Source organism: Oryx dammah, unplaced genomic scaffold, assembly GCF_014754425.2.
Source record: "Oryx dammah isolate SB20612 unplaced genomic scaffold, SCBI_Odam_1.1 HiC_scaffold_10, whole genome shotgun sequence".
In the NCBI taxonomy this organism is placed as follows: Eukaryota; Metazoa; Chordata; class Mammalia; order Artiodactyla; family Bovidae; genus Oryx; species Oryx dammah.
Window position 1 is genome coordinate 57,090,331 of NW_024070194.1, and position 18,478 is coordinate 57,108,808.

Genomic DNA, 18,478 nt, shown 5'->3' on the forward strand with positions numbered 1-18,478 from the left:
CTTCACTCAGACTCACATCCACTGAGTCAGTGATGCCATCCAGCCATCTCATCCTCTGTCGTCCCCTTCTCCTCCTGCCCCCAATCCCTCCCAGCATCAGAGTCTTTTCCAGTGAGTCAACTCTTCACATGAGGTGGCCAAAGTACTGGAGTTTCAGCTTTAGCATCAGTCCTTCCAAAGAAATCCCACGGCTGATCTCCTTCAGAATGGACTGGTTGGATCTCCTTGCAGTCCAAGGGACTCTCAACAGTCTTCTCCAACACCACAGTTCAAAAGCATCAATTCTTCGGCGCTCAGCCTTCTTCACAGTCCAACTCTCACATCCATACATGACCACAGGAAAAACCATAGCCTTGACTAGACAGACCTTTGTTGGCAAAGTAATGTCTCTGCTTTTGAATATACTATCTAGGTTGGCCATAACTTTCCTTCCAAGGAGTAAGCGTCTTTTAATTTCACGGCTACAATCACCATCTGCAGTGATTTTGGAGCCCCCCAAAAGAAAGTCTGACACTGTTTCCACTGTTTCCCCATCATTTCCTATGAAGTACTGGCACCAGATGCCATGATCTTCGTTTTCTGAATGTTGAGCTTTAAGCCAATTTTTTCACTCTCCTCTTTCACTTTCATCAAGAGGCTCTGTAGTTCCTCTTCACTTTCTGCCATAAGAGTGGTGTCATCTGCATATCTGAGGTTATTGATATTTCTCCCAGCAATCTTAATTCCAGCTTGTGCTTTTTCCAGCCCAGCGTTTCTCATGATGTACTCTGCATATAAGTTAAATAAGCAGGGTGACAATATACAGTCTTGACATACTCCTTTTCCTATTTGGAACCAATCTGTTGTCCAAGCTTAAATGTCTTTATTTCCCCAGATGGGACAGCCAAATGTGCTTTCACTGCCTGCCTTTCTCACCTGGAGCCTTGCCTTTTCCTGTATCCACACTTTTGGTAACATCTTCCGCCCCCATACGAAATACCCCTGAGAGGATTATCTGTACTGCACCCCAACACCCCATCAATCTACCAAAAATAGGAAACCCATAAAAAATCTCACTACTGGAAGAACTACCTAAGGCATATTTTCAAGAACTTTTCCCATTTTTCTTTCCAATACTAGCAGCTACCGCTAGACATAAAGATATTTTATTTGAAGTGTGTGAAGCAGGATAGAAATGAGCTGCTTTTGGCACTAAGTAACCTAAGGACTAAAGAACACGTAGAACTGCTGGGTGCATGACCACAGGATATAAACTGTTCGCAGAGGTGTAGGAGGGCAGGATGAGAGAAAGAGAGACACATTTAGGGCCAGCAAGAGAGAAAGTGTGTCACCCCCGAACCACCAGTTTCCTTTTACCTTTAACATTGCCTCTTGGGAACTCACTATGCTTTGCCTAGAGGTTTGTTTCCCCCAATTTGTTGAGAGGAATTCTGCGTTAAGGTCTAAGGCGGGGAATTTTAAGGAACTGGTTCTTCAACACTGCAAGTTTCTTCCTTAAAAAAAAAAAAAATCTATTCATTTATTTGGCTGCACTGGGTCTTAGTTGTGGCATGAGAACTCTTTTAGTTGTGGTATGTGGGATCTAGTTCCCTGACCAAGGATCCAACCTGGACCTCCTGCACTGGGAGTGTGGACTCTGAGCCACCAGACCACCGGTGAAGTCCCTGGAAGTTTCTTCAGAGGCTTACAAAAGTCAATCAGCTGATTAAAGTGGTGGGATGTGCTAGGCATTGTGATAAACTTCAGAGCAGTCCCCCATTTCAAACAAATCTGCACAGATTATCCACCCATTTGATCAAACATGATTTTTTTTAGCTAGCTTTAAAGTCAGCTTGATTGCTTATACTTTTTGGATACCAAACACAACAAATTCAGGAAGAAAAAAGAAGCACAGAGAAAAGAATATACATTTTAAAAATATGTACCAAATAGAAGAATCCTTTAAAATCATTTTCTTTTGCAAATATAGATACAACACCAGAGATAGAAAATTGACCTCTGCTGTGTTTGTTCAGTGGGTATAAGGCCGGGTGCTTCTCAGGAAGAATAATGCTTAAAGATAGACCACTCAGTGGCCAGCACAGTCCAGTGCTCTGTCCAAAGCTCTGACACTGAAAGGTGTGCCGCTCCTGTTTCATGCCTGGTATTTTAAGGATCTGAGCAAGTTTCCTAGTAGCGTCAGACACAGCAATTCTACTTCCCTAATTGACTTGTCAAGTGTTACTTGCTCCAGGTCAGTGAAACTGGCTGTGAATTAAACCACTTTTATAGGTGAAGAAGGTGTTACATTGGGGTTTCTATTAGTAGGTTCATTTATTAAAAAAGAAGAAGAATGACAGGTGCTGGTGGTGAGACCGGTATTGATGAAGCTGCCATCTAATAAGGATTTGAAGGACTTCTGAGGTTTAAGGACTTTCTCTAAACATCTATTGTGGTGTGCCTTTGTGTGCAGTCCTGTCCCACTCTTTGTGACCCCATGGACTGTAGCCTGCCAGGCTCTCTCTCTGGGATTTCCCAGGCAAGAATACTGGAGTGAGTTGCCATTTTCTTCTCGAGGAAATCTTCCCAACCCAGGGACTGAACCTGAATCTCTTGTGTCTCCTGCACTGTCAGGCAGATTCTTCACCACTGTGCCATCTGTTTGGCCAAAAAGTTCATTTGGGTTTTCCATAACATTTTATGGAAAAAGCTGAAGAAACTTTTTGGCCAACCCAAAACAATTTCCTTCAGTTTCATACAAGGGAAAGTCTTGCTAGTCAAATATTTTTCCAGGCTCACTCATCTCTCTCAAGTTTACTGTGCTCCCAACAATCATTATTGAACAAGCAAAAAATGGCACATATCTTTTCCTCATGGAGACCAGTCCACAAAAGTCATGCTTGAAAATACCTACTGCTAAAACCTAGTACTTAATCTATCCAGGTATGCTATATTTTGAACTAAGAGAATGGAAATGTATCATTTAGGCATGACTATATATATCAAAACACTTTTATACATGATTTACTTTAAAAATAAGTAGATTCAAAGTCCTTGAATGTGTTGTAAATTATTTTTTCTACATTGGGCAAGACATATGGTTCCATACATAGGAAATATTTAGGGTGAAGATGCATGTTCTGTAAATATTTAATTATCTAAAGTTGGATTTAAACTACAAAAAATAAAATCACTACATACATGAAGGGATCTATGGCTGCGATTATGTCTTTATATAACCATGGTCTAAAACTTGCCACTTTGCACTTGGCTCCTACTATTCCAAAACAACAAAAAAAAGGGATAATAGCCTAAAAATATAAAATACATAACTTAAAATTTTTATAATATATACAAGTAACATTCAGGGGTTATGATAACAGCCACAGCTCCTCTAAAATTTCCTATGTAATACTCCCAAAGAAATAACAAGAAATGAAAGGGTGACAGGTCTAAAAACTAAAGACAAAGATGACAAGATTCCACAGTCCCAGTTACAATTCTGCTCACTGCTTAGTAGAACTAACAAGCATCTTTTAAATAAAATACCACTTGCCTCATTCTCTAAACCACAGTAAGATCTGAAGACCCAAAGATAACAGAGAAAGATTTTCATTCACACTCCTTGTCAAGGTCTAACACTGAGACCCACAGGCTTCTACTAAACAAACAAACATATTTAACAAGTTTTGGTCATGCCCTCACTGTGCAGGAACTCTTTCTACATCAGTCAGTCCTGGAGCCTTGCAGTCCATCACCACCCCTCGTCCATCAGCTCCTCTCATCTCCATCCATTCACAGTTAGACCTCCCAGGATGCAGCATTCAGAAAAATGATGCTTAGCTCCCCAGGCAAAGCGTGGCAAGGTGGAGAGAAGAGCACAGAGAGGATATGCCTAGAAAGCACAAGGGAGCCTCCCTCGTGTGTCTTCCCAACATGCCACAAGGAAAGGCACTTTGCAGAAATATCCCATCTTAAAAAATGTAATAAAAACAAAGGACTATTTTTGTTTTAAACTTTTATACCCTCAGTTTAACAGAAACATCTACTTCTGCTTTATTACCTACACCAAAGTCTTTGGCTGTGTGGATCACAACAAACTGTGGAAAATGCTTAAAGAGAATGAAATACCAGACCACTTTACCTGCCTCCTGAGAAATCTGTATGCAGGTCAAGAAGCAACAGTCAGAACTGGACATGGAACAACAGACTGGTACCAAATCAGGAAAGGAATATGTCAAGGGTGTATATTGTCACCCTACTTAATTATCTTATATGCAGAGTACATCATGTGAAGTACCAGGCTGGATGAAGAACAAGCTGGAATCAAGATTGCCAGCAGAAATATCAATAACCTCAGATATGCAGATGATACCACCCTTATGGCAGAAAGTGAAGAAGATAAGAGCCTCTTGATGAAAGTGAAAGAGGAGAGTGAAAAAGTTGGCTTAAACCTCAACATTCAGAAAACGAAGATCATGGCATCTGTTCTCATCACTTCATGGCAAATAGATGGGCAAACAATGGAAACAGTAACAGATTTTACTTTTTTGGACTCCAAAATCACTGCAGATGATGACTGCAGCCATGAAATTAAGACACTTGCTCCTTGGAAGAAAAGTTAAGACCAACATATACAGCATTTTAAAAAGCAGAGACATTATTTTGCCAATAAACATTCATCTATCCAATGCTATGGTTTTTCCAGTAGGCATGTATGGATGTGAGAGTTGAACTATAAAGAAAGCTGAGTGCCGAAGAACTGATGCTTTTGAACTGCGGTATTGGAGAAGACTCTTGAGAGTCCCTTGGACTGCAAAGAGATCCAACCCAATCCATCCTAAAGGAAACCAGTCCTGAATATTTATTGGAAGGACTGATGTTGAAGCTGAAGACCTGATGTTGAAGCCAGCACTTTGGCCACCGGATGTGAAGAACTGACTCATTTGAAAAGACCCTGATGCTGGGAAAGATTGAAGGCAGGAGGAGAAGGGGACAACAGAGGATGAGATGGTTGGATGGCATCACCAACTCAATGGACATGAATTTGAGTAAACTCCAGGAGTTGGTGATGGACAGGGAGGCCTGGCGTGCTACAGTCCATGGGGTCGCAAAGAGTCAGACATGACTGAGGGACTGAACTGAACTGAACCGCCCTAAGTGGCAGTCTGGGCTGCACCACTAATTGGACATTTGACCTGCGACATATGACACAGAACTTAAGGACACAAATTCCTTAAGTTCTGTCGACGTGTTTCCTCCGAAGCTTAATGAAAATAATGAAAACTCCTATAGCATTAATAGAAGCATTGACTAAACCACAGATAAATGAAGAAACATCAGTTTTACCCATATCCTTCCAGGGAGGGTGAGGAAAGTTTCTAAGACCTAATAAAATGCACTAAGAATTCTACTTTTAGAAAAATGTTCCACATATACATGCATACAAAATAAGCAAAGATGTATATCCAGGAATATTCACTAAAGCATCCTGTGCAATAGAAAAACAATGAAAACATTCTCCCACCCAAGGGGGATGCCTTAAACCTATAATTCATGTTATAGCCATACAAAATACAAAACCATGAACTTCAAAATAATAAATGGATCTGACTCTGTTGCTGTAGAAACATCTTTAAGAGAAATTGTAAATGAAAAGAAAGTTGCATAAGACTATTAAGATATGATTCTGTTTGTATATATGTAAAAAAGGAATGTCTGGCTGCTCACTCAATGGACGATTAAGACTATTTACCTCTGGGGTGGATGGCTTGGGGATTTAGAGGGTGGGGAAGGAGAGAAGGGATTTTTACTTTTTAACTTATATCTTTTGGGACTAGCTGGTTTTTTTTTTTATAATGAGAATGCATTACTTTGTAATAAAAAATTTATGTAATAATTATAAATATAAATACTTGACTCTTAATAGGGTCTGGAGAGTTGTTTCTTTTTTTGACTTTTTTTTGGGAAGTGGACCATTTTTAAAGTCTTTATTGTATTTTATTACAATATTGCTTCTGTTGTTTATGTTCTGTTTTTGGCTGAGGGGCACGTGGATTCTTAATTCCTTAACCAGGGACCAAACTCCCACTCCTTGCTTTGGAAGGCAAAGTCTTAACCACTGGATCACCAGAGAAGTTTCTGGAGAGTTGTTTCTAAGTACTAGGGATCTGAGAGTGAAATGGAAAAGGTACCGTATGTGATATCTATGAACTGACATTATATGGAGGTGGCAAGATACAGAAAAATGACCTCAGAGAAATTGGAGGATCTTCAGAACCCCGGACCTCAGTAAAGAAACAAAAGGCGCCACAGAACTCACAGAAAGAGAGTAGAAGTATAGCATTTTGAGAAGAAAGGATAAAAAATGATAACGATTCACAATATCTAATAAGATGATTAAAAGTAAAAGCTTTTTTTTTTTTTAACTGCCCAGAAGAGAATACACAAGATGCTTGTTCACCGAGCCATTTCCTGGTCTCAGGCGGCCCCTGGTCCTTGGCCATCTGTTTACCTGAGCTTTGTGGGTCATCCTTTCCCCCTGAGACTCTTGCATCCACCATTCACGCAGAAAAACCATCTCTCTGTTCAGAGTCTGAAGACTCTTCCCAATTTGTTGAAGAAAGTGTGCAGAACCCAGAAAACAACAGGTTCTATAAACTACGCTAAAAGTCTAAAAAAGGAATGATTCAAGCTACAGTCACAAGTCATTCCACCCTCCGTGGGGAAGCAGGCAGTGCCAGGACCCACCCTCAACGCCCTGAGCAGAAAGAAGCCTGGATCCCTTGAGAAGCCCAGGAATACAGGGAAAGACTTTAGTATTTGGAGACATAAGGGACTTCTCTGCCACTTACTAACTATGTGACCTTGAGCAGCTCGTTTTATCTCCTCCTTCATCTGGGAAGCTGAGTTAATAACCTCTCCCCTCCCTGCTCCCCAGGATGGGGAAGAAATGTATGTGAAAGCACTGATTATCTAGAGTGGTGTAGTTATTTCTCCTACACATATTCCTTCAGGACTGATGCAAAATCCTTTTTTCTTTTGTTTAAAATAAGCATTAGGTGATTCTACCTGATCTTTATAAATGCTCTCTCGATGGCAAATTAACATAAACATCAAATTGCCGTGATGAGGGAACTGTTCTGGCAGCCTGGTTCAGTCTGAGTCATTCACTGCCTCACTCCTTCAGGAGAGGACACATTCTTATTACTCAGTTCCAAATAAAGGGCTGAAAATAAAGATCTAAGTTTAACTGTGGGTTACCATAAAAGCTCTTTAAGAATGTGTCACTAAGCATTAACAAATGGATTTCTCAATATATTTTTAATCCTCCTCCTATTCACTTTCCTGTTCTGTAGTGCTCTGCTTAACATGTAATCACTGCTGATAATAAAATCAGTCTGTACATGGAAGTGTTACTGCTTATTGCATACTCTATTATCTAGTTCCTGGAACGGAGATACTCAGAAGGTTCAGTGACTTGCCCAAGATGATGTAGTTGAAACACACTGAAAGTGGCATTATTCTAAATTGTCAACATTTTCATGTTTCTTTTTAATGAAAAGCTGTTTATCCAAAGGTCGCATTTTCTTATTGGTAAAAATCAAGTTACTAATTGCTCTCCAACGGAAGTAGTTCAAAGTCAATGTTCTTCAGATAATTATTTTTCCGCATGTAGACAGAAGCCTTTGCCTTTTGAAATTCTTGCAATTTCCTGCTCCCCTCCACCCTCATCTCTACAAGAACTGAACTCAAAGGTCTTTCCCATGCACAGAACCTTCTTTTGTCACGTCCTGCTATTCAATATGCTCTGCACAGCCACACACGCTAACTTCGCAATTCCTTGGCCTCCTCTGCTCCTCTGTCTTTCTCGGGTGAGGGGAAATCTACGTGGCCCATGAGGAAGCTGGGTATCTCCTGGAAAAGCTGTCTAGGAGCATACACCACAGTCCCAAGGCCATGGGAATAAAGCTGTTTCGAGGAATATGACTTGCTTGCTACCTTAAGGACAACTTTATCTTGGTGAACAGAAGTTATATGATGTATTTTGCCACAGGTTTTCCAGCCAAAATACAAATCTGATAAAATCTTACCCTTGCCTAGAACCACTCTTGGCTTCCTGTTTTACATTTAAGTAAAGTTTACATTGCTCAAAATGGTTTACAAAGTCCCTTCTTATGTGTCCCCATCATCCTTTATTGCTTGTCTCTCGCAATACCACTTCTTCTCTGTGCTCAGAGTCCTTTTATCCTTTATTATGGAACATATTACATGGCATTGCAATACCATTTGTACGCTAGATCTCTGCTCCACTGGGCAGTGTGTTCAATTTATGCCAATGGTATGAATGAACGGAAGTGGTTTTCATCTAGGAATCATCAGCTCCAAATTCAGAAGGTTTAACAAACTAAATGCACCAAGATAAACTGAGAAGCAAGATAACATGTCCAAGTCACAGAGAAAGGAGGACCTCTTGGAATAACCTTTGGTAAGGGTCATGGAATAAGATGTGCCACTATATTCTCATAAGACAAGTACAACTAGGAAGTGTCACAAATAGTTCAATTTTTTCTTTAAACTTTTGGCTGCACCAAGTGGCATGTGGGCTCTTAGTTCCCTGACCAGGAATCAAACCTGTGCCCCCTGCAGTGGAAGTGCAGAGTCCCGACCACTGGACTGTCAGACGTCACAACAGTTCAATTTTAAAGGCACTTAATAAAAGGGTAATTTTAAAGTATTTTTCTTCCCGGTTGTCACAGTCAATGATTCCTTTAGAATCATCTTTTTTATCTATAAAAAATTCCTAATGAAATTTATCTGAAAGGATTAGAGTGATGACAACTAACTGAAAGCACTTAGAATAGAATAAGTTCTAGAAAGCAGAGGTATAGGATAAGGAAGTTTTGATGGGCAATAGACCCCGGTTTGATTCCTGGGTTGGGAAGATCTGCTGGAGAAGGGATAGGCTACCCACTCCAGTATTCTAGGGCTTCCCTCGTGGCTCAGCTGATAAAGAATCTGCCTACAATGCAGGAGACCTGGGTTCGATCCCTGGGTTGGGAAGATCTCCTGAAGAAAGGAAAGGCTACCCACTCCAGTGTACTGGCCTGGAGAATTCCATGGACTATATATCCATGGGGTCCTAAAGAGTTTGACATGACTGGGCAACTTTCACTTTCAGAAGGAAAGAGGGCTTCCCTGGTGGCTCAGTGTTAGGGAATCCACCTGTCAATGCAGGAGACACAGGTTTTATCCCTGGGTTGGGAAGATTCCCTGGAGAAGGAAATGGCAACCCACTCCAGTATTCTTGCCTGGGAAATACCATGGACAGAGGAAGCCTGGTGGGCGACAGTCCATGGAGCTGAATAAGAGTTGGACATGACTAAGCGACTAAACAGCAACAAGAAGAAGGAAAGAAACTCTTCAGGACATAGCCTACTGGTCAGAGCAGGGGAGCCCAGTGAGGCAGGCTCCAAGATGCTAGAAGACAGCCGGTACCCAAGTTGGACAGTGTTTGGTACTGATGCAAGAAGAGGTGCTGAGGGACTGACTTCCTTGTGGTCCAGTGGTTATGACCCCACACTTCCAATGCAGGGGGTGTGGGTTCAATCCCTGCTCAGGGATCTAAGATCCCACATGCATGTGGCAAGGCCAAAAAGTTTTTCAGAAGAAGAAGAGATGCTAAAAGGAGAGGAACAGACCCTGGGTCTGTTTCCTGCTGCTTCCTGTAAAGATGTTTTCTCGCTCCAAGAGTTTTGTCACATCAAAATCCCTTAATTTATGCAAGACCTCAAACAGACCTTTCGTCTGCATCTATTTTCTCACGTGTGTGCTTATTTGTCTGGGAAGCTGAGGAGCACTGTTCACTGGATATATTTTTAACCTTTCCTGCCTGATGCTGACTCACTGGCTGCCCTGGCTGTAGCCTCTTGCCTATGGTGGTGAGGTGGGAGCGGGGCAAAGGCACACAGCTGCAAAGGCCTCAGAGGCTGTCAGGTGGGCCTCCTGCCCATCAGCGGTGTCTGCTGCTGCTGCTAAGTCGCTTCAGTCGTGTCTGACTCTGTGCGACCCCGTAGATGGCAGCCCACCAGGCTCCCCCATCCCTGGGATTCTCCAGGCAAGAACACTGGAGTGGGTTGCCATTGCCTTCCCCAGCAGCGGTGTCTAGACAGGTCCTAAGTTCTGTGGATTCTCATCTGCAAGCACATTTCATGACCACAGGTCAGTTTGGGCTGTTCTTAAACTTCACAGAAATGGAATCACTGAGTGCGTGTTCTGCTGTGAGACTGAATGACTCACATGCTTGATGCAGAAGCCAGCTTTGAGTTGGCATGAGAGGGTTCTTAGCCTTTGACAAAATTTGTGAGAAAAATAAATAAATAAAGGAAAGGCCCTTTCTCTTATGTACGGTATGCCTGTTGCTTCTGACTTTTAAAATTTGTCTGAGGCACATGTCTTCCCTGTTTTGAGCTTACCTTCTGTCTTTTTCGGAGGACACAGTTCAATTTCTTACACCATGGACATACCACCACCAACCCCCACCCGTCCCATGGTGGGGGCATGTGCACCGGAATTAACTGGTATTTTTTTCTTAACAAGCACCCCTCCGATTTTGTTTTTGCTTTTCTGCTGTGCCAGGTGGCATGCAGGATCTGAATTCCCTGACCAGGGATAGAATCTGTGCCCCCTCCATCGGAAGTGCAGAGTCTTAACTACTGGACCACCAGGGAAGTCTGGCGGTGTTAGCAGGGGTGTGAGCACCTCCACTTTGATTTATAGGAACTCAAAATCAAGGGAAAAGGTTAACTGGTTGCTCTCTGAAATAAACTATGGATTAAATTAGAACTCTAAAATATGTTTTATATAAAATAGAGAAATTGCCCAAGTATTGGGAAAGCCTTTTGAATTTTCAAGAAATTTTCAAGAATTTCTAAAATTCTGTCATTTTAGATGCTACACGGTTACAGTTCCACTTTGGCTCAGGAGAGGGAGACACCCCCCCCCAGCCCCCCGCCAGAAGCACAAAGGGGATGTCCACACAGACCTCTAGTTGTCATCCAACCTCCTGCCTCTTCCCCCTATGACCTAAATATATGAAGGGTTGAGGAGAAAAAGACACTATTCTGTGGAAATGGAATGAAACTATAATTTGTTTGTGGTGTCATACTAAGGCAATTAGGTCAGAAGGGCCAGTGGGGTTTTTTGTTTGTTTAACTCAAACTGATGAGAAAGTAAGACTATATGCAAACTACTGTTGTTGGCTTGGCAGTAATTAGAGAGAGGAACAACAACAACAACAAAAGCCAATGAGTGGAACAGGGCAGATATGGATGTAGGACCAAGGGCTCTAACACAATAGATCAGGTCCCCCTGTAGCTCCATTGGCAGGCACGGAGGATTTTTCTTTTTAATTCTTTTTTTTTTGTAATATATTTTTCATTGAGGTATAATTGCTTTACAGTGTTTTGTTAGTTTCTGCTGTACAGTGTGAATCAGCTACAGGTATACGTGTATCCCCCCTCCCTCTTGAGCCTCACCCCTCAGCCCCATCCCACCCCTCTAGGTCATCACAGAGCAACAAGCTCAGCTCCCCGGGCTGTACGGCGGCTTCTCGCCAGCTACTGACTTGACGCATGGTGGCGTATACAGGCCGATGCTACTCTCTCAACTCGTCCCACCCTCCCCTTCCCTCACTGTGTCCGCAAGTCCACTCGGTATGTCTGTGTCTCTACTCCTGCCCTGCAAATAGGTTCATCCATACAACGTTTCTGAAGAATGTTTTAACAGTGGCTCTTCACTGGTGCAGTCACCAGGCCAACTGATAAGATTCCTATATTCCCTTTAACCCCATCTCAACCTTCACAACACAGGTATTGAGGTGTTAATGTGTTTCATGACAATTTCTTGGCATCATCTTGTGTTAGTAACCTTCCTTTATACTTTTCCTTTCTACTAGTGTGAGCTAGTATAATAACATATTACAAGTGAAGGCAATGCTTGAGTAGCCATGGCAACCTCTTCCAGTGCAGCCAGCCACATTCCCCTCCCTGAAACCCAAGGCTTCTCAAAGATGTCTTTTGATGAGCAAAACTTTTTAACTCTAAGGAATTCCAAAGTATCCACTTTTTCTTCCATTTTCAGTGATTTGTGTGGCTTTTCCTGGTCCTTCTCCCCATTGCCCCCGACATATTTATCCAGTTGTTTTGGCACCATTGGTTGAAAAGACTTAACTTTCCATGTTGAATTACCTTGACGCCTTTGTAAAAAAACCAATTGACCTTCTATGAGAGGATCGATCTCTGGCTACTTCATTTTGTCTGATTGATCTATTTACCTGTCCTTACACCAATTAACGCTGCATTGTGTCACTGTACTGTGTACAGAGCCTTAAAGTAACTCTTAATATCTGACAGTATAACCCCTCCAGCTTTGCTCTTTCCACATATTGGTTTGGTTAGTCTAGATCCTTTGCTTATCTATATAAAATTTAGAATTAACTTGTTAATTTCGACAAGAAAAGCCTGTTGGAGTTTTGCTTATAATTGGAATGTTTCTACAGAACAAATGGAAGAAAGTCAACATTATTTAATTCCTGAACATTACATGTTCCTCCATTTATTAGGTTATCTTTATTTTTATGAATATTTTATGGCTTTTCAGTTAGATATCTTGCATCTTTCTAGATGGTTAGTGCTTTTAGATGCTACAGTAAGTATAATTAAATTTTTTTCATTTTTTAAATTGTTTCCTACTATCTATAAGAAACTTGATTGTTGTATGTTGACTTCGTGTCCTACAACTTTGTCAGATTCACTTATTCATTATAGTTTTGTACATTTCTTCAGATTGTCTATTGTAAATGTGTTGTTGATGAATTAAAATATATTGCTGCTTCCTTTTTAGTTTGTACCCTTTTCCTTTCTTTATCTTGCCTCACTACAACTAGCCAAGACTTGCAGTATGAGGTTGAATGGTATTAGCTTGAACAAATATCTATGTGCTGTTTCTGATCTTAAGCAAAAGCATGTATTTCACTATTAAGTATGGTTTTAGATAGATGCATTTTATCATACTGAGAAAGGGCTCTTCGATTTTTCTTCTGAGACTTTTAATTATACATAGGTATTGAATTTTGTCAGATATTTTTTCTACATCATTTGGGAAGATATATCAATTTTCTCCTTTATCCTAGTAGTGTGGTGAATTATAGTATTTTATATTTTTAAAACATATTAACCCAATCTTAAATTTTTGAGATAAACACCAGTTGGCCACAAAGTATTATTACTTTTACCTATCTGATTTGTTAATATTTTTTAGGGAATTTTTGGATATACATTCATGAAAGTTGTTTTCATACATACTTATAATATCTTAGTCAGGTTTTGGTATCAAAGTGTTCCTTCTTCTTTTATTATCTTGGGAAGTGTTCCCTCTTCTTTTATTATCTGAAACAGTTTCTCCATGGGAGAAAATGCCACTGTGCGGAAGCCAGCATTTCCTCTAGGTTAGCCCCTTGCTAACACTACTGCAGTTAAGTGACTAAAGCCTTGACTGTTACTTTCATTTTTGGCTTCTTACCTTAATCAGTTATTCTGACACCTGGTAGCTCATCTCTCTCCAGCTCAGCTCAGCTCTTGACAGCATTATTTAATATTTTAATTATGTGAATAGTTTTTAAAAATACAAAAATTGACAATAATAAAATACCTTGGCATTTGCACACCACACAAATTAATAACCAAGTATAGTTTTGCTACTAATTGCCTTGGGACTTTAAATAACTTAAGACTTTACCCATATCAAGTGGAAGCTTCTTAATTCCACTCCACAGTCCCCCTGTCTCCTAGCTTCTCCAGAGGCAAGCACTAAAGTGAATTTGATGTATATATACCCAGGACATGTTTTTCTACTTGTGTTCCATTTATGTGCATCCATCAATAATATATAACTTTATTTTGTGAGTTTTCAAATTGTGAGTATATAAGTGGTAAATTGTGTATTAGTCTTTTGAAATTTATAGGTCTGTCTCTGTAGAATTAAACTGATTCAATTTCCATCAAGACAAAGCTAAAGCCAGGTCTCTTTTCTAATCGTTCATTTCCCTCCAACTCCCATATCTCATTACTAAAGCCAAAGAGAATTAGATGAGAGTTGGCCTTATCTTCATAGGGTTTCAGAAATAAGGATGTTGTATCTCTGTTGGGACATCTTTCTTAATGAAAAAGTAAGCATAGAACTTCCTTGAAAACAGAACCCCGCTAGGTTTTCAAAGCTTCTCTGGTGGCTCAGACAGTAAAGAATCTACTTGCAGTGCAGGAGACATGGGTTCGAGCCCTGTGTCAGGAAGATCCCCTGGAGAAGGAAATGGCAACCCACTCCAATATTCTTTTCCCTGGAGGATCCCCACGGACAGAGGAGCCTGGTGGGCTACAGTCCATGGGGTCACAAAGAGTTGGACACGACTGAATGACTTTCACTTAAAAGCAGGGTATCTGTTACATGTCATAGCCATGCCAAGCTCTGGCCTCCCAGTTGGGGAGTAACAATATTAACAGAATCTAGTTGAAAATGCTCACTTGAGTGTTTTTCAGACATTTCTCTAAAGCTGACGATGAATTACAGGAGTGATAAGGGTTTCTGAGATCACTTATGCTGCCTTACTTTATGAAATTGCCTTAAAGTATGAAACACTAAGCGCGGGCGGCTGCGAGCCGGAGCACTAAGCACGGCGGAGAGGAGCTACCCCACGTCCGAGGTCGGGGCAGAAGCTGGGAGGACCCAAGGTAAGAGAAACCCAAGTAAGATGGTAGGTGTTGTAACAGGGCATCATGGGCAGACACACTGAAACCATAATCACAGAAAACTAGTCAATCTAATCACACTAGGACCACAGCCTTGTCTAACTCAATGAAACCAAGCCATGCCCACGGGGCAACCCAAGACAGGTGGGTCATGATGGAGAGGTCTGACAGAATGTGGTCCACTGGAGAAAGGAATGCCAAACCACTTCAGTATTCTTCCCTTGAGAACCTCATAAACAGTATGAAAAGGCAAAATGATAGGATACTGAACGAGGAACTCCCCAGGTCAGTAGGTGTCCAATATGCTACTGGAGATCAGTGGAGAAACAACTCCAGAAAGAAAGAAAAGGGATGGAACCAAAGCAAAACAATATCCAGCTGTGGATGTGACTGGTGATAGAAGCAAGGTCCGATGCTATAAAGAGCAATATTGCATAGGAACCTGGAATGTCAGGTCCATGAATCAAGGCAAATTGGAAGTGGTCAAACAAGAGATGGCAAGGGTGAACAGCGACATTCTAGGAATCAGTGAACTAAAATGGACTGGACTGGGTAAATTTAACTCAGATGACCATTATATCTACTACTGTGGGCAGGAATCCCTCAGAAGAAATAGAGTAGCCATCATGGTCAACAAAAGAGTCCGAAATGCAGTACTTGGATGCAATCTCAAAAATGACAGAATGATCTCTGTTCATTTCCAAGGCAAACCATTCAATATCACAGTAATCCAAGTCTATGCCCCAACCAGTAACGCTGAAAAAGCTGAAGTTGAATGGTTCTATGAAGACCTACAAGACCTTTTAGAACTAACACCCAAAAAAGATGTCCTTTTCATTATAGGGGACTGGAATGCAAAAGTAGGAAGTCAAGAAACACCTGGAGTAACAGGCAAATTTGGCCTTGGAATGCGGAATGAAGCAGGGCAAAGACTAATAGAGTTCTGCCAAGAAAATACACTGGTCATAGCCAACACCCTCTTCCAACAACACAAGGGAAGATTCTACACATGAACATCACCAGATGTCAACACCAAAATCAGACTGATTATATTCTTTGCAGCCAAAGATGGAGAAGCTCTATACAGTCAACAAAAACAAGACCAGGAGCTGACTGTGGCTCAGATCATGAACTCCTTATTACCAAATTCAGACTCAAATTGAAGAAAGTAGGGGAAACCACTAGACCATTCAAGTATGACCTAAATCAAATCCCTTATGATTAGACAGTGGAAATTAGAAATAGATTTAAGGGCCTAGATCTGATAGATAGAGTGCCTGATGAACTATGGAATGAGGTTCATGACATTGTACAGGAGACAGGGATCAAGACCATCCCCATGGAAAAGAAATCCAAAAAAGCAAAATGGCTCTGTGAGGAGGCCTTACAAATAGCTGTGAAAAGAAGAGAGGCAAAAGCAAAGGAGAAAAGGAAAGATATAAGCATCTGAATGCAGAGTTCCAAAGAATAGCAAGAAGAGACAAGAAAGCCTTCTTCAGCGATCAATGCAAATAAATAGAGGAAAAGAATAGAATGGGAAAGACTAGAGATCTCTTCAAGAAAATTAGAGATACCAAGGGAACATTTCAATCAAAGATGGGCTCGACAAAGGACAGAAATGGTCTGGACCTAACAGAAGCAGAAGATATTAAGAAGAGGGGGCAAGAATACAAAGAACTGTACAAAAAAGATCTTCACGATCAAGATAATCACGATGGTGTGATCACTCATCTAGAGCCAGACATCCTGGAATGTGAAGTCAAGTGGGCCTTAGAAAGCATCACTATGAACAAAGCTAGTGGAGGTGATGGAATTCCAGTTGAGCTCTTTCAAATCCTGAAAGATGATGCTGTGAAAGTGCTGCACTCAATATGCCAGCAAATTGGGAAAACTCAGCAGTGGCCACAGGACTGGAAAAGGTCAGTTTTCATTCCAATTCCAAAGAAAGGCAATGACAAAGAATGCTCAAACTACCACACAATTGCACTCATCTCACACGCTAGTGACTTAGCAGTAGCAGCAGCACATGCTAGTAAAGTAATGCTCAAAATTCTCCAGTAATACGTGAACTGTGAACTTCCTGATGTTCAAGCTGGTTTTAGAAAAGGCAGAGGAACCAGAGATCAAATTGCCAACATCTGCTGGATCATGGAAAAAGCAAGAGAGTTCCAGAAAAACATCTATTTCTGCTTTATTGACTATGCCAAAGCCTTTGACTGTGTGCATCACAATAAACTGCGGAAAATTCTGAGAGAGATGGGAATACCAGACCACTTGGCCTGCCTCTTGAAAAACCTATATGCAGGTCAGGAAGCAACAGTTAGAACTGGACATGGAACAACAGACTGGTTCCAAATAGGAAAAGGAGTATGTCAAGGCTGTATATTGTCACCCTGCTTCTTTAACTTATATGCAGAGTACATCATGAGAAACACTGGGCTGGAAGAAACACAAGCTGGAATCAAGATTGCCAGGGGAAATATCAATAACCTCAGATATGCAGATGACACCACCCTTATGGCAGAAAGTGAAGGGGAACTAAAAAGCCTCTTGATGAAAGTGAAAGAGGAGAGTGAAAAAGTTGGCTTAAAGCTCAACATTCAGAAAACGAAGATCATGGCATCTGGTCCCATCACTTCATGGGAAATAGATGGGGAAACAGTGTCAGACTTTATTTTGGGGGGCTCCAAAGTCACTGCAGATGGTGATGGCAGCCATGAATTTAAAAGACGCTTACTCCTTGGAAGAAAAGTTATGACCAACATAGATAGCATATTCAAAAGCAGAGACCTTACTTTGCCAACAAAGGTCCATCTAGTCAAGGCTATGGTTTTTCCTGTGGTCATGTATGGATGTGAGATTTGGACTGTGAAGAAGGCTGAGCGCCGAAGAATTGATGCTTTTGAACTGTGGTGTTTAGAAGACTCTTGAGAGTCCCTTGGACTGCAAGGAGATCCAACCAGTCCATTCTGAAGGAGATCAGTCCTGGGATTTCTTTGGAGGGAATGATGCTAAAGCTGAAACTCGAGTACTTTGGCCACCTCATGTGAAAAGCTGACTCATTGGAAAAGACTCTGATGCTGGGAGGGATTGGGGGCAAGAGGAGCAGGGGACGACAGAGGATGAGATGGCTGGATGGCATCACGGACTCGATGGACGTGAGTCTGCGTGAAGTCTGGGAGTTGGTGATGGACAGGGAGGCCTGGCATGCTGCGATTCATGGGGTCGCAAAGAGTCGGACACGACTGAACGACTGAACTGAACTGAACTGATGAAACTCTTAAGTATCTGAAATAAGGCTCTGATCAGAGCCCAAACACTCATAGTTTTGTACATTTTGTACATTGGCTGAGGCCTTACAGATCTTGCTGAATTGCATTTTAGCTGTCATGCTCTTAGCCTTAATTGATGACTGTTTCAGAAATACCTCTAAGAAATTCGTTATTACATTTGTCAGTGGAATATAAAAGAACAATAGCAGTCTTCATGAGAATCTTTGGGACTCACTATATGATCAGTTTGCCTTCTTATCGCAGAGAAACTCCTAATTGTATAACTGTGTTTCCCACTTTGTGTTAGCTGTTAGCAAGTTCCAAGTCAAATTTTTGATCCATTTCTAGTCAGTTCATGAAACTACAAAACCATATGGGATATATCTACAGAACTAATGAGTTACCCTTTTTTTTCCTACCAAA

At 41.2% G+C, this 18,478-nt stretch overlaps 1 protein-coding gene across 1 annotated transcript in view; it reads right to left on the reverse strand.

Moving 5' to 3' along the window:
* The window catches only part of GPR158 (G protein-coupled receptor 158), a 303,836-nt gene that overhangs the window by 43,148 nt on the left and 242,210 nt on the right, over positions 1-18,478 (reverse strand). The window lies entirely within an intron of this gene.